The sequence below is a fragment of the Bubalus kerabau genome, chromosome 3 (genome assembly GCF_029407905.1).
Source record: "Bubalus kerabau isolate K-KA32 ecotype Philippines breed swamp buffalo chromosome 3, PCC_UOA_SB_1v2, whole genome shotgun sequence".
In the NCBI taxonomy this organism is placed as follows: domain Eukaryota; kingdom Metazoa; phylum Chordata; class Mammalia; order Artiodactyla; family Bovidae; genus Bubalus; species Bubalus kerabau.
In genome coordinates this window covers 143,604,810-143,621,120 of record NC_073626.1, presented here as the reverse complement: position 1 = coordinate 143,621,120, position 16,311 = coordinate 143,604,810, and the positions used below count along the sequence as shown (strand labels likewise).

Below are 16,311 nucleotides of genomic sequence, written 5' to 3'. Positions count from 1 at the left end.
CGACGTCGTCCTTGCTAGGAGGCCGGAATCTTTAGATGCTGCACAGGGGGAGGGCCGCAGGCATTCTGCTACCAATCAGCGGCACCGTTGTTGGAGCGTGGAATCACCTAATGAGAGGGCGGGTTGTTGCGCTGCAGTTGGCAGGCTGCTGCGGGAGGCGGTGGCGGTAAGAAGCCGGAGGCAGCGGGGTGACAGGTAGGCGGCGGCGCTGTCTTTGGGGGACGCGGAGTGCCAGATAGGAAGGATTTTCTTCTTCTCCGGCCACAGGAGCTGTAGACGGGATCTGCCGAGGGTGGTCTGGGAAGGCGTTAGCCCTAGTTTTGGTGGTTCCGGAACCATTAGGAGATAGGTAGCCGCTTGGAAGGGTCTCGAGGAGAAGCAGCCGAGGCGGGTGGAGGCTGAGCCCTGCGGGGCGACGTGGGAGCCTCGGGCGTGGGGGGCTGCGGTGGCGCTGGCGGAGACCTCTCGCCGGAGACCGGAGAGAGGCGGGAGCAAGACGGTGTTGTGAAGGCCGGAGGAATTCCTTGTACGGAGCTCAGAGAGAGAAGAGGACGCGGCATTGCAGACACCTGAGAGAAATCCTAGGGTTTGCTTCTACTAGGGCCATTTCTCAGAGTGGAAACGGGGGTAGCGGTGAAGAAAGATGTATTGGCGGTGAGATACTTGAGACTCTTTATAGCTATACATTATGTAACCTTTGGCTGTTATTTACCCGAACAACTAGGTTGTCCCTCCTGGGAAGAGGAGGTCTTGCAACCTATTAATGTGTCTGAGTAGTTTTTTCTTTTTTTTCCCGTTGGTTTGACTGTTTTCTATCCCGGCAGGCTCTGTGGGCGAAGAACCATGAAGGATAGAGTAGTCACGAAGAGCTTATCCCAAATATGGACTTGGGTTGAGAGATGTGTTAGTTTGAGATGAGCGTGGCCAGGTTCACGTTTTGTAGTTCGTGAATTTGTTTTAAGGCTCAGGACTGACTACAATTTTTTTTCCCCCCCAAATCTTAAGGGAAGTGGAGACGCTCAAAAATCTATAGCAGAAGGTAAGTGCAACTTGGAAAATGACTAGAAAATTAGTTGGTAATGTTTTTTTTTTTACTCCCTAAATATTGTGGACGTTAGAGACTGAAAATGAGATGGTGGTCTGATTTTGGTGGGGGGTTGGGGGAGAAGGGGAAGTTATTTTTTAAGTACTTTGCTCTGTAAGTCTGGGAAACTAGTTAGGAATTATATATTTATTAGGTTTAAAAAGTATGTTCTTTGACCCTCTCCGATAGAGGTAAACTGTGTTTACAGATATAATTCTAAGTTTGTCACTCATTTGCACTTTGAAATGTAGAATTAAAATGGAATTCCATTCACTGTGTATTATGGAATGACACACTGTGTTAAAAACTTGATTTTTTATAGCTCATTGGAAAGCAGTTTTAAAAGAGGCATTGTACATTTCTAAAATGTAAGCTGATTGAAATGTTGCCTTTAGCTTAAGACTATAAAGACTAATGTAGTATTTATTAGCAAGTATATAATTTTCCTGAGCTTTTTTTTTAATACTGCATGTCAGAAGAACTTTCCAAAATTCTTTTTTTTCCTATTATTGATGATTTATATTAGTATATCCCAGAAACTAAATTAGAAACTTTTTTCCTCTAAATGTCATTTGGTAAAGAGTGTTGGATCATTAAGAGTTTGTTCCGAAATGTTTAAGGATATTTATCAGTGTTTCAGATAAAATTTTGATACTTGGTATTTCATTGTTCTTTATCATTTGGCAAGAATAATACTCAGTCACAAAGAACAGTTCTGCTTCTATTTTAGGTGCAGTTCTGTAGTGTGAGTACCTATGAACAAACCTCTGCTTTCATGCAGGTTATGTGTATCGTATGTGTATATGTATGTGTTTCTTCTTATTATGTAACCAGCCTACTAGAGATGTCTTAGAGAATGGCTGATTCTAAATGGCCAGTAGGTGTCATTGTTGAATGCAATAAAGTTGAACATTGAAAAAGAAAAAAGCAAGTGATTTAAGGGACACTAATCCAAATTAGAATATAATAATAATTGGCTGATTATTTATATGTGATTAGAAATTATCTTTTCTAGTACATTTCAGTATTGAAGCTGTTTATAAGGGATTTGAAACAAAGGCCGTGAAGAAATGTAATTGTTTGCTCGAAAATGGACCTTGAAAGCCTGTTTTTCTAATCCAGCTCTTAAACTGTCTTGACAAGCAATATGGATTAGGATTGTTTAATTTTTTTTATACAGTTTTGGCGTTCTGTAGTAGTTTATTAGGTTTTAGAACGATTAAGGTTTTTAGCTTGACTGGGTTTTATAATAGAAAAATAATGCTACATAATGAAAAACTAAAATAATAAAATATGAGCAGAAAGTCTCCAAACAGGTTATCAGATGCACAAAATAATACTTTGTTATTGTTCTTTTAATGCAGGAACAGAGGAATTTTTGTCTTTGTTTTTCTATGGCTTAGTTTATTTTGATGTCCAAAATAGCTTCTTTTTACATTTTTATCTGACTAGTAGACTGTGTTTTTCTCAGGATGATGAGCTGAACATTAATCTAAAATGTAATATAATGGGTTCTGGAGGGAGCTGGCACAGAAAACTCTAGGCTGCTTAGGGCTGCTGTTAGTACAGCCCCTTACCTGCTATGCTTTCTGCTGTGCTCTTGCCACTTTGTAGCTCTGCTTCTTTTGTTTGCTATTGATACAACGTTTAAAAACACGATTGGAAAATATTCAAAAATTTTTAAAAAGCAGAGTTGGACCTAATTCAGGAATTCTCCATGAAAGTGAGGAGTTACATATATATCAGAATAATCTTAAGAGTTAAAAAAAGGTACACATGCATATCCATTATATCATCTCCACTTTGCTGAAGAATCTTAATGGTAGGTAGAATCTGAGGAAGGTAGATATATTTTGAAGGAAAAATAAATCCCCTAGATGATACGGTTTACCACAGGCTTCCACTTGAGAATCATTTATCTCATTTAAGGCTCTCCCAGTGTGTTGTGAACCAGAACAGTAGTTTTAGCTTGAGACGAAGGGCTTCTAAATCTATCAATATATTATAGCTCAATAAATTTTTACCACTTATTGTCATAACTGGGATGGATTTTCTAGCCAGGAGCTAAAGTTGCCAGAAATAAAAATTGTGCTGAATGTTTTGGTTGGAATTAGTTTTTACTTGGCACTTAGCTCCTTTACATAAACCAATCTAATTTCTTGCATTATTCAAACCTGTTCTCTTAATGTCTCTGAAAGCTATCTAGTTCTAAAACTAGAATTGGGAAATAAGAATTTGAAGTTTCTTCTTTTTGGTTGTGCTGGGTCTTTGTTGCTGCACAGGCTCTTTAGTTGTGGAGATCAGGAGCTACTCTCTAATTTTGGTGCGAGGGCTTCTAATTACGGTGCCTTCTCTTGTTTTGGAGTGTGGGCTCTAGGGCTTCAGTAGTTGTGGCTCCCAGGCTGTAGAGCACAGGCTCAATAGTTGTGGCTCATGGGCTTAGTTGCTCTGCAGCATGTGGGATCCTCCCAGATCAGGGATCGAACCCTTGTCTCTGGAATTGGCAGGTGGATACTTTACCACTGAGCTACCAGGGAAGCCTGGAAGTTTTCTTGATGGAAGGGGTTTTCTTGCAATATTGCTATGGTATGATGAAGATATAGACTTATCTTTTGGTAAAAAAAAAAAATATATATATATATATATATATATATGTATAAAAACTTGAAATTGTGAATGTGTTGACTTTGACACAGGATATGTTTAGAAATTCATGATTCATCCTTATAAATCCTAGATGTTCTATTTAGGTGTTTGTCTTCCATGGAGACAGGTATGAGAAAAAATAAATGTGTAGACTTTATTTTTGGAGAAAGGAGTAAAAAACTCAATTATGTAATATATTAAGAGGTGTGACTTTGTTTATAAAATTATAATTCTTTCTCAGTTTGAGATACAACTGCAAAAAATGTAGTCATAAAATAATGGTATGTGGCACTTAAATTGTTAAATGGCAAAGCATGGATTCCATAATAGTTATTTTATTCTATTGCAAAATACTGAATTTCCAAAAAGGTTAGAATCAAACTTATCTATCACTTTTATCATTATGAATCCTTGGCTTTTTTTATTGGGGTATAATTGACATTATCCATTGACCCTTGGTATTGCTTGATTCTTATTTAGCTCCTAAGATTTGTCAGTTTACCTCTTTAAATTCCTTTCTACATATCTTTTTTTTGTAAAATGGGTGGAGAGAGTTGGATGCTGAGAGAGGAGTGAAATTTACGCTTTTTACATATTCTTTTGTACTGAGGCTTAATTTTATTTTTTAATTGACTTTTTAGAGTAGTTTTAGGTTCATAGCAAAATTGAGTAGAAAATACAGAGATTTCCTATACACCCTTTCACACATGCATGGCTTCCAATACACCCCACAGAGTGGTGCATTTGTCACAGTTGATGAGCCCACATTGACATCACCCAAAGTCCATGGTTTACACTAGGGTTCAGTTTGGGTATTGTACACTGTATGGGTTTGGACAAATGTATACTGACATATTAAGACTTTTTAATCAGCTTGTATTCCTTTTATATTTCTTTTTAAATGAGACAGAGAGTGGGGGAGGGGAAAGTATATTACTCTATACCTCATACTTTATAATAGCATTGTAAAACTGATAAAGTGGACATGAAGTGCTGTAAGATCTAAAGTTAATATGAATTTGCAGTCTGTCACAGTACCTACTGTTTTATTGTTTGTGGGGAGAAAAACTAAAGCAAATGATTATTTCTATTCTTCAGGGTTCTGTTGTCAGATCTCTTGTCATTTTCTACCCTGTCTCTCTGATGTTACTCAGCATCTAAATGTGATGATTCTCAAATCTCTGTCTCTGACCAGAGTTTTTCTTGATACCTAGTTCTGTTTTGTAATCTAATTGCCTGCAAGATGGGAATGATCATGCAGATCAGACTGTGCACGTGTGCTCAATCATGTCTGACTGTTTGAGACCCCATGGACTCCTCTGTCCCTAGGATTCGCCAGGCAAGAATACTGGAGTGGGTTGCCATTTCCTCCTCCAGGAAATCTTCCCGACTCAGGGATCAAACCTGCATCTCCTACATTGGCAGGTGGATTCTTTACTGCTGTGGCACCTAGGAAACCCTGCATATCCCCTAAATACAGCATATCTAAAGTTCGATTCATATTTTATCATCTATCTAATGTGCTGAAGCTAGAACCTAGTGTTAGTCTTGACACTTTATTCATATACCCCTCATCTGAGCAATGCTAGGTTCTGTTGACTCTACCTCCTTACTCTTCCTTTGATTCCATTTATTTCTCTCAGTTTCTGCAACTGCTGGAAACAGTGTGAAGAGTTAGGACCTAGAGGCAGATTATCTAGATTAGAATCCCAGCTTCACCATTTATAGCTTCAATTTGTTTGAAAAAACAGAGTTGTACAACCCAGAAACTGCACTACTGAACATTTATTCCAGGGAAATTGAAGCGTAAACTCATATAAAAACCTGTACCTGAATGTTCATAGCAATTTTATTCCTAATCTCCAAAAATTGGAAACAACCCAAATGTTTTTCAAACATATGAGTGCAAACATCTTGGACCTTCTAACTCAGTCAACCCTCCAGGTGGATTCAGCTGCATGAGAGAGCCAAGTGAAACCAACAAGGAACTGTTTAGCCAACCTGCAAATGTTTGCACTCGCATGTTTGCACATGGTGCTGGCTGTTCATTAAAGGGCTTTATTTCTTCTCAGTGTGGCTTCTCATCCTCTGGTAGGCTAGTTTGGCATCCTTACAGGGCATTCTTAGCCTTCTAATAAGGTGAAGGTGGAATCTGTAAGGCTGCAAGGCCTCTTTGAGGATTAGGCTTTGGAACTTATTTAATAGCCCTTCCACCATATTCTATTGGTCGAAGCAGTTCACTAAACTACTCCAAATTCAAGGGAGTGGAGAAATAGAAAAGGACCTTTCTCTCCATCAATTTAGCTGCTATAATAAAGTACCATAGACTGGGTGGTTTAAACAACAAACATTTATTTCTTACAGTTCTTGAATTTGGAAAGTCCAAGATCAAGGTGCCAGAAAATTTATGGCAGCTGGCAGGCTGTCAGAAAATTTAATGACCCATTTCCTATATCTGAGATGGCTGCCTTCTCATTGTGTTTTAATATGTGAGAGAGCTCACTGGAGATCTTTCTTATAAGGGCACTAATCCCATTCATGAGATGCTACCCCATGAGCTAATCACCCCCCCCACCAAAGGCCCCACCTCCTAATCACATTGGGGGTATTTCAGTATATGAATTTTCAGTTCAGTTCAGTCGCTCAGTCGTGTCCAACTCTTTGCGACCCCATGAATCGCAGTACGCCAGGCTTCCCTGTCCATCACCAGCTCCCGGAGTTCACTCAAACTCACGTCCATCAAGTCAGTGATGCCATCCAGCCATCTCATCCTCTGTCGTCCCCTTCTCCTCCTGCCCCTAATCCCTCCCAGCATCAGAGTCTTTTCCAGTGAGTCAACTCTTTGCATGAGGTGGCCAAAGTCCTGGAGTTTCAGCTTTAGCATCATTCCTTCCAAAGAACACCCAGGACTTAACTCCTTTAGGAGGGACTAGTTGGATCTCCTTGCAGTCCAAGGGACTCTCAAGAGTCTTCTCCAACACCACAGTTCAAAAGCATCAAATCTTCGGCGCTCATCTTTCTTCACAGTCCAACTCTCACATCCCTACATGACCACTGGAAAAACCATAGCCTTGACTAGACGGACCTTTGTTGGCAAAGTAATGTCTCTGCTTTTCAATATGCTATCTAGGTTGGTCGTAACTTTCCTTCCAAGGAGTAAGCATCTTTTAATTTCATGGCTGCAATCACCATCTGCAGTGATTTTGGAGCCCCCAAAAATAAAGTCTGACACTGTTTCCACTGTTTCCGCATCTGTTTCCCATGAAGTGATGGAACTGGATGCCATGATCTTAGTTTTCTGAATGTTGAGCTTTAAGCCAACTTTTCACTCTCCACTTTCACTTTCATCAAGAGGCTTTTGAGTTCCTCTTCACTTTCTGCCATAAGGATGGTGTCATCTGCATATCTGAGGTTATTGATATTTCTCCCGGCAATCTTGATTCCAGCTTGTGCTTCTTCCAGTCCAGCGTTTCTCATGATGTACTCTGCATAGAAGTTAAATAAGCAGGGTGACAATATACAGCCTTGACGTACTCCTTTTCCTATTTGGAACCAATCTGTTGTTCCATGTCCAGTTCTAACTGTTGCTTCCTGACCTGCATATAGATTTCTCAGGAGGCAGATCAGGTGGTCTGGTATTCCCATCTCTTTCTGAATTTTCCACAGTTTATTGTGATCCACACAGTCAAAGGCTTTGGCATAGTCAATAAAGCAGAAATAGATGTTTTTCTGGAGCTCTCTTGCTTTTTCCATGATTCAGTGGATGTTGGCAATTTGATCTCTGGTTCCTCTACCTTTTCAAAAACCAGCTTGAACATCTGGAAGTTCATGGTTCATGTATTGGTGAAACCTGGCTTGGAGAATTTTGAGCATTACTTAACTAGCGTGTGAGATGAGTGCAATTGTGTGGTAGTTTGAGCATTCTTTGGCATTGCCTTTCTTTGGGATTGGAATGAAAACTGACCTTTTCCAGTCCTGTGGCCACTGCTGAGTTTTCCAAATTTGCTGGCATATTGAGTGCCGCACTTTCACAGCATCATCATTCAGGATTTGAAGTAGTTTAGATGGAATTCTATCACCTCCACTAGCTTTGTTTGTAGTGATGCTTTCTAAGGCCGTCTTGACTTCACATTCCAGGATGTCTGGCTTTAGGTGAGTAATCACACCATCGTGATTATCTTGGTTGTGAAGCTCTTTTTTGTACAGTTCTTCGTGTATTCTTTCCACCTCATCTTAATATCTTCTGCTTCTGTTGGGTCCATATCATTTCTGTCCTTTATCAAACCCATCTTTGCATGAAATATTCCCTTGGTATCTCTGATTTTCTTGAAGAGGTCTCTAGTCTTTCCCATTCTGTTGTTTTCCTTTATTTCTTTGCATTGATCACTGAGGAAGTCTTTCTTATCTATTCTTGCTATTCTTTGGAACTCGGCTTTCAGATGGTTATATCTTTCCTTTTCTCTTTTGCTTTTTGCTTCTCTTCTTTTCACAGCTATTTGTAAGGCCTCCTCAGACAGCCATTTTGCCTTTTTGCATTTCTTTTCTATGGGTATGGTCTTGATCCCTGGCTCCTGTACAATGTCACAAACATCTGTCAATGATTTATCAGGCACTCTTATCTTCAGATCTAGTCCCTTAAATCTATTTCTCACTTCCACTGTATAAACATAAGGGATTTGATTTAGGTCGTACCTGAATGGCCTAGTGGTTTTCCCTACTTTCTTCAATTTCAGTTTGAATTTGGCAATAAGGAGTTCATGATCTGAGCCACAGTCAGCTCGTGGTCTTGTTTTTGCTCACTGTATAGAGCTTCTCCATCTTTGGCTGCAAAGAATATAATCAGTCTGATTTCTTTGTTGGCCATCTAGTGATGTCCATGTGTAGAGTCTTCTCTTGTGTTGTTGGAAGAGGGTGTTTGCTATGTCCAGTGCGTTCTCTTGGCAGAACTGTATTAGCCTTTGCCCTGCTTCATTCCGTATTCCAAGGCCAAATTTGCCTGTTACTCCAGGTGTTTCTTGACTTCCTACTTTTGCATTCCAGTCCCTATAATGAAAAGAACATCTTTTTTGGGTGTTAGTTCTAAAAGGTCTTGTAGGTCTTCATAGAACCGTTCAGTTTCTTCAGTGTTACTGGTTGGGACATAGACTTGGATTACTGTGATATTGAATGGTTTGGCTTGGAAACGAATAGAGATCATTCTGTCATTTTTGAGATAGCATCCAAGTACTGCATTTCGGACTCTTTTGTTGACCATGATGGCGACTCTATTTCTTCTAAGGGATTCCTGCCCGCAGTAGTAGATATAATGGTCATCTGAGTTAAATTCACCCATTCCAGTCCATTTTAGTTCACTGATTCCTAGAATGTCGACTTTCACTCTTGCCATCTCCTGTTTGACCACTTCCAGTTTGCCTTGATTCATGGACCTGACATTCCAGGTTCCTTTGCAATATTGCTCTTCACAGTATCGGACCTTGCTTCTATCACCAGTCACATCCACAGCTGGGTATTGTTTTTGGTTTGGCTCCATCCCTTCATTCTTTCTGGAGTTATTTCTCCAATGATCTCCAGTAGCATATTGGGCACCTACCGACCTGGGGAGTTTCTCTTTCAGTATCCTATCATTTTGCCTTTTCATACTGTTCTTGGGGTTCTCAAGGTAAGAATACTGAAGTGGTTTGCAACACAAAAATTCAGTCTATAATAGTCCACAGAGAAACCAGATTATTTTCTGTTTTCTTAATGTATGGATGAAAAACAACCCCCAAAATTATACAGTCACTATAAAAATGTGAAAATTTTTGTAGCTTTAACAAAAATAAAAACACAATTACCAAAGACATAAAATGGCAAGCCAAGAAGAACAGGTTCAAAATCTTTATGAAGTAGAATATTGATCATAATATGAGAGAATCAGCCTTATCAAACTGTTGTGCTACAGTAGTATTTCTTGGAAATTTGAAGGGGTTAATATGTAGAAAATTCACTGGTTTTTATTTGAACAGGTTTTAAATAGCTGATTTAACATTTTCTGTTAAAATGTTTATTTTTCCTAACCTCTTATTTTCATATAATTTGGTTTTGGCCAGTCACATTACTTTTCTAGAACATAACTCCTAAATGTTGGCAAGAAATTATAGTACTGTACTATGCAGTCTTTTCAGTGTACTAAACTATTATAAACACCCTCCATCTGAGCTACAATAGTGGTGTACTTTCACAGAGTGGATTCTTTGGTCAGTCTTGCTTCCTATACTGCCCCCCCCAACTCCCCACCCCCACCCCCATTTCAGTGGAGATGAACACTTTATTAGCATTGAAGCATAACTGAGATGGCTTATTGGTATCTTAGACCATAGATGTGTTGCTGGAATCTCTTTCTTACCTTACCAGATAGGAATTGTTTGGGCTGCTAGAGAGAGAGATAAGAAATAACCATTGCTTAAATAAGATAGTAGTTAATTTCTTTGTCTTGTAAAAACAAATTCAAAAATAACAATCTAAGACTGATAGAGCAGCACCATAGGCTTGTCAAGGACCAGTCTCATTCTCTTTTTCCTTTGCCATCCTTAGCATGTGGCTTCTGTTTTCAAGATCACAGAATGGTTGCTGTATATCCAGCTGTCATATCCATGATCTAGGCAGAAGAAAGGAGGAAGAAAAGCAGAAGATAAAAGGGGCATACCTTTCATCTTTTAAGAAACCTTTCTAGGGATTTCCCTGGTAGGCCAGTAGTTAGGACTCGGTGCTTTCACTGCCATGGACCCAGGTTAAATCCCTGATTGGAGGACTAAGATCCTGTAAATCATGTGGCGTGGTCAAGGGGGGAAAAAAGGAAAGAGAGAAACCTTCTATAACTCTGATCTTGATGACCAAAACTTTGTCATTTGGCCATATATAACTGTAAATAAGATTCAGAAATAGCTTTAGCTGACAGTATAGACTAGATCATTGCGAATGGAGTGTGGATCTGTATCAGATGGGAACTAGTAAATCTTTATACTTGCCTCCCTGTCTCCTCTCCTGAAGGGCTTCCCAGGTGGCTCTGATGGTAAAGTATCTGTTTGCAATGCAGGAGACCTGGGTTCGAACCCTGAGTTGGGAAGATCCCCTGGAGAAGGGAATGGCAGCCCATTCCAGTTTTCTTACTGGAGAATCCCATGGACAACGGAGCCTGGCGGGCTACAGTCCATGGGATCACAAAGAGTCGGACATGACTGAGCGACTTTACACTTTCACTTTTCACTCTCCTGAGTCTGCTGCAGACTGACCACTTGTTGCTGTTAAGCCCTTCATTCAGTAGTCATGAACTAAGTGCTGACTATGTGCCAAGCCCTGTTGGGAACTGGAAATACAGATATATCTAAGATATACTCCCAATGTGGAGAAGTTTCAAATCTTCTAGTTTTCCTGCCCCAACCCCAACCCCAAGCAATCACAGATCTCTCCTTAGCGTGTTACTGATATCCTGTTCTAGTCTTTGTCCTGCCTTTTCACTCTCTTAGTCTGTCTTTTAATGACAGGTGTGATGCAGTCCAATTTATTGTTGCTGTGGTGGTGGTTAGTACCTTTTTGTTTGCTTAAAAAATATTTGCCTGCTGTGTGGATGGAATCAGAGAAGGCAATGGCACCCCACTCCAGTACTTTTGCCTGGAAAATCCCATGGAGGAGCCTGGAAGGCTGCAGTCCATGGGGTTGCTGAGGGTCGGACACAACTGAGCGACTTCACTTTCACTTTTCACTTTCATGCATTGGAGAAGGAAATGGCAACCCATTCCAGTGTTATTGCCTGGAGAATCCCGGAGATGGGGGAGCCTGGTGGGCTGCCGTCTGTGGGGTTGCACAGAGTCAGACATGACTGAAGTGACTTAGCAGTGGATGGAATTGAAATTTGGGGGAGAATGGATACATGTATATGTATAGTTGGGTCCCTTTGCTGTTCACCTTCACTATCACAACATTGTAAAAAAAAAAAAATTGCCTGCTTCAAAGACACAAAGATATTTTGCTATGGGTTTTTTTGGTTTGTTTACTTTCATTTTTAGATCTACATTCTATTTGGAATTTATTTTTGTGAATTGTGTAAGGTTAGAGATCATGATACAATGTTTCTATAGGGATATCCAGTTGACCCTGCATCTTTTATTTAAAAGACTCTTTTCCCAAATGCACTGCAGTTTGCCTTTGTCATAAATCATACAATCTTACTTGTATGTGACTGTCTAGGCTTTACTTTTTCATTGGTAAGTTTTAGTTACTATACTTGTACAGTTAATTACTGTGGCTTTACAATAGGTTTTAATATTTTGGAGTAGAGTCCTCCAATTTTTGTTTTTAAAGGTTGCCTTGGTTATTCTTGGCTCCTTGTATTTCCATAGGGATTTCAAAATCAGCCTGTCAATCTGTCTTTTAAAGGAGAGCCGTGGGATTTTGATTAAGATTGCTTTGAAACTAGAAATCAGTTAGGGGAGAACTGATGTTTTTACTGTGAGCTGCCAAACTGTGAACGTGATATGGCCTTCAGTTTATCTCTCAGAAATGTCTTCTTGTTTTCAGTATACTGGTCTTGCATATCTTCTGTTAGATTTTTTTTCTCTCTCTCTCTTTTTTTTTAATGCTATTGGGAGTTGCATTTTTATTTATTTGTTTAGTTTCTTTTTTTTTTTTCTAAGTTTTTTAGCCATGCTTTATGGTGTATGGGATCTTAGTTTCCCAACCAGGGATCAAACCCATGTCCCCTGCATTTAGAGCATGGAGTCTTAACCACTGGACCAACAGAGAAGTCCCTGATTTTGGCTTTAATATCTTCTTTGACCCATAGATGTTTCAGTTCAGTTCAGTTCAGTCGCTCAGTCGTGTCCGACTCTTTGCAACCCCATGGACTGCAGCACGCCAGGCTTCCGTGTCCATCACCAACTCCCAGAGCTTACTCAGAACTCATGTCCATTGAGCTGGTGATGCCATCCAGCCATCTCATCCTCTGTCGTCCCCTTCTCCCACCTTCAATCTTCCCCAGCGTCAGGGTCTTTTCAGATGAGGTGCAATCGGGTAGCCAAAGTATTGGAGTTTCAGCATCAGCATCAGTCCTTCCAGTGAATATTTAGGACTGATTTCCTTCAGAATGGACTGGTTTGATCTCCTTGCAGTCCAGGGGACTCTCAAGAGTCTTCTCCAACACCACAGTTCAAAAGCATCAATTCTTTGGTGCTCAGCTTTCTTATGGTCCAACTCGTACATCCATACATGACTACTGGAAAAACCATAGCTTTGACTAGACGGACCTTTGTTTGCAAAGTAATATTTCTGCTTTTTAATATGCTGTCTAGGTTGGTCATAGCTTTTCTTCCAAGGAGCAAGTATCTTTTAATTTCATGGCTGCAGACACCATCTGCAGTGATTTTGGAGCCCCCAAAAATAAAGTCTCTCACTGTTTCCATTGTTTCCCCATCTATTTTCTGTGAAGTGATGGGACTGGATGCCATGATCTTTGTTTTCTGAATGTTGAGTTTTAAGCCAACTTTTTTGCTTTCCTCTTTGACTTTCATCAAGAGGCCCCTTAGTTCTTCTTTGATTTCTGCTATAAGGTGGTGTCATCTGCATCATCGTCGTCATTTAGTTGCTAAGCCGTGCCCAACTCTTGTGACCCCATGGACTGTGGCCTGCCAGGATCCTCTGTCCATGGAATTCTCCAGGCAAGAATATTGGAGTGGGTTGCCATTTCCTCCTCCAGGGGATCTTCCCGACCCAGGAATAGAACCCAGATCTCCTGCATTGCAGGCAGATTCTTTACCAACTGAGCTATGGTATTTCTCGCAGCAGTCTTGATTCCAGCTTGTGCTTCATCCAGCCCAGCTTTTCGCATAATGTACTCTGCATGTAAGTTAAATAAGCAGGCTGACAATATACAGCCTTGACGTACACCTTTCCCAATTTGGAACCAGTCTGTTGTTCCATGTCCAGTTCTAACTGTTGCTTCTTGACCTGCATACAGATTTCTTAAGAGGCAAGTCAGGTGGTCTGGTACTCCCATCTCTTGAAGAATTTTCCACAGTTTGTTGTGATCCTACACAGTCAAAAGTTTTGGCGTAGTCAATAAAGTAGAAATAGATGTTTTTCTGGAACTCTCTTGCTTTTTGGATGATCCAGTGGGTGTTAGCAATTTGATCTCTGGTTCCTCTGCCTTTTCTAAATCCAGCTTGAACATCTGAAAGTTCACAGTTCACGTACTGTTGAAGCCTGCCTTGGAGAATTTTGAGCATTACTTTGCTAGTGTGTGAGATAAGTGCAATTGTGTGGTAGTTTGAACATTCTTTGGCATTGCCTTTCTTTGGGATTGGAATGAAAACTGACCTTTTCCAGTCCTGTGGCCACTGCTGAGTTTCCCAAATTTGCTGGCATATTGAGTGCAGCACTTTCACAGCATCATCTCTTAGGATTTGAAATGGCTCAACTGGAATTCCATTACCTCCTAGATTTGTTTGTAGTGATGCTTCCTAAGACCCACTTGACTTTGCATTCCAGGATGTCTGGTTCTAGGTGAGTGATCACACCATCGTGGTTAACTGGGTCATGAAGATCTTTTTTATATCGTTCTTCTGTGTATTCTTGCCACCTCTTCTTAATATCTTCTGCTTCTGTTAGGTCCATACCATTTCTGTCCTTTATCGAGTCCGTCTTTGCATGAAATGTTCCCTTGGTATCTCCAGCAGATCTTCCCAACCCAGGGATCAAACCCAGGTCTCCCGCATTGCAGGCAGATTCTTTACCAGCTGAGCCATGAGGGAAGCCCTTTTATTTATTATTGTTATTTTAATTATCATTAGTTATTGTTAATTATGGGCTTCCCTGGTGCCTCAGTTGATAAAGAATTCGCCTGCAATGAGGGAGACCTGGGTTCTGTCCTTGGGTTGGGAAGATTCCCTGGCGAGGGGAACAGCTACCCACTCCAGTATTCTAGCCTGAAGAATTCTGGGACAGAGGAGCCTGGCAGCCTACAGTCTGTGAGGTCGCAAAGAGTCCGACATGACTGAGCAATTATTGTTATTTATTAATTACTGTAGTTAAAGAACATTCTCTGAATTATTTACTGTAGTTAAAGAACATTCTCTGAATTACTTAGTTTTCCTATCATTTGCCCTGTTGTGTTTTCTTGTTTGGTTTTGTTTTCCTCAATAGAGAGCCTAGTATCTGTACCCTTAACCTTGAAAGTCTGTCAGAGACCTACCTCTACAGAGCTTTCCAGCATAGCTATCAAGTCTGTCTGCCTGCACTGCTTCAAAATCTGGCAAATGTCTCGGTGGTTCCAAATTCCCAAAGTTAAAAAGACACAGTCTCCTTAACATCAAATGTGTCTTCCCAAAGTGTTACCAATTTCTTGTATATCTTTCCAGAGACATTCTGTTAGTCCTTTTCAAGTTTTTTCCCCATGGCAAAACTTGTCATGAAATAAAAAATTTAATGCGATAGCCCAGTGTGTAAGAGATGAAAAGTCAGCTGCCATTCTTGGAGTAGGAGGTTTCCCGATGCATCTTCAGTTTGAAAAACTTTGGAGACTTTAAAGTGATAACGTCATTTAACTCCAAGAGAATTTTGTTGCAGTATTCCTCGTATTAAAAAAGTATTTTGTGATGAACTATTTTAAAGTGTTAATTTACTTTTGATGTTTTAGATTCTGAAGTTGTGATGAATTTTGAATCAAAGAAGTAGAGTATAATGTGGTCAGCAACTGCATGATAGTAGTTATGACTTCATGAGAAAAGTATACTTTAAGCAGTTTGAAAATAATTTTTAATGTTTTTGTGCTAGAACTTCAAGTAATAGCATTTTCTGTATTCTTTCTCAAAACGATAAACTTTTCAGTCTGTGAAATCCATGCAAAATTGTAATGTAGCTATTTATATTTATTATTTAAGCTCTATTTTATGCTGCACTTTAAAATTTTATTGATTGTTACGTGTGTGTGTGTGTGTGTGTGTGAGATCACTAATGTTTCAAAAATTGGATTTATAGGCTTTTTGACTAGGAAGTAACTTATTTTTGTAGATTATTCAGGTTCAGCTCCAGAAATTTTAAATAGCTTACTCGAAGTCTTTACAGATATTTAATGGTAAATTTGAAACTAAAACTCAGACTTTTCTCCAAATCGGATGTTTTTAAAATAAGTTTGATAATGGTATTTGAGTATCTCCTGGTTCTTATAGAAAACTTAAAAATAATCCTAATTATTTTTTAAATTGGGTACACTGTATTATAAATGTATTTTCAAAATTATTCTTTCTCCTTTATTTTACATTCTTGATAATATTCTCTCTCAGTATTTTACAGTTTTTCATTTTCATTTTTTGTAGAGTTGGAAAATATTTAAGTCTCAACAAATGAATTCCATACTTGAACTCTGCTGCATTCCTGTGCCACCTCCTCCATTAGAACACTGATCTTACAACAGAGGTAAAATCATAGAATTTAACTTTTTAAAGGATAAAGAATGAAGTTCCCATAGTTAGACATGTTGGAATTTTTGGTAATTTTTGGTGGGTAGCTTCTGTTTACAAAATGTTCCCTTGGTATCTCCAGTTATCTTG

The 16,311-nt window shown here is 39.6% G+C and overlaps 1 protein-coding gene across 4 annotated transcripts in view; it reads left to right on the top strand.

The window, feature by feature from the left end:
- The first annotated feature begins 75 nt into the window (after positions 1–75).
- Positions 76–16,311, top strand: part of HYCC2 (hyccin PI4KA lipid kinase complex subunit 2) — a 64,659-nt gene continuing 48,423 nt past the window's right edge. For 2 of the 4 annotated variants that reach the window (XM_055573065.1, XM_055573062.1), the window contains exons 1-3: positions 76–195; positions 1,006–1,039; positions 16,078–16,177. The gene's annotated coding sequence lies outside the window, so the exon portion shown is untranslated. Of the gene's footprint in view, positions 196–275; positions 655–1,005; positions 1,040–16,077; positions 16,178–16,311 lie in introns of those variants that run through there. The other 2 variants (XM_055573063.1, XM_055573064.1) reach the window with 2 other exon arrangements.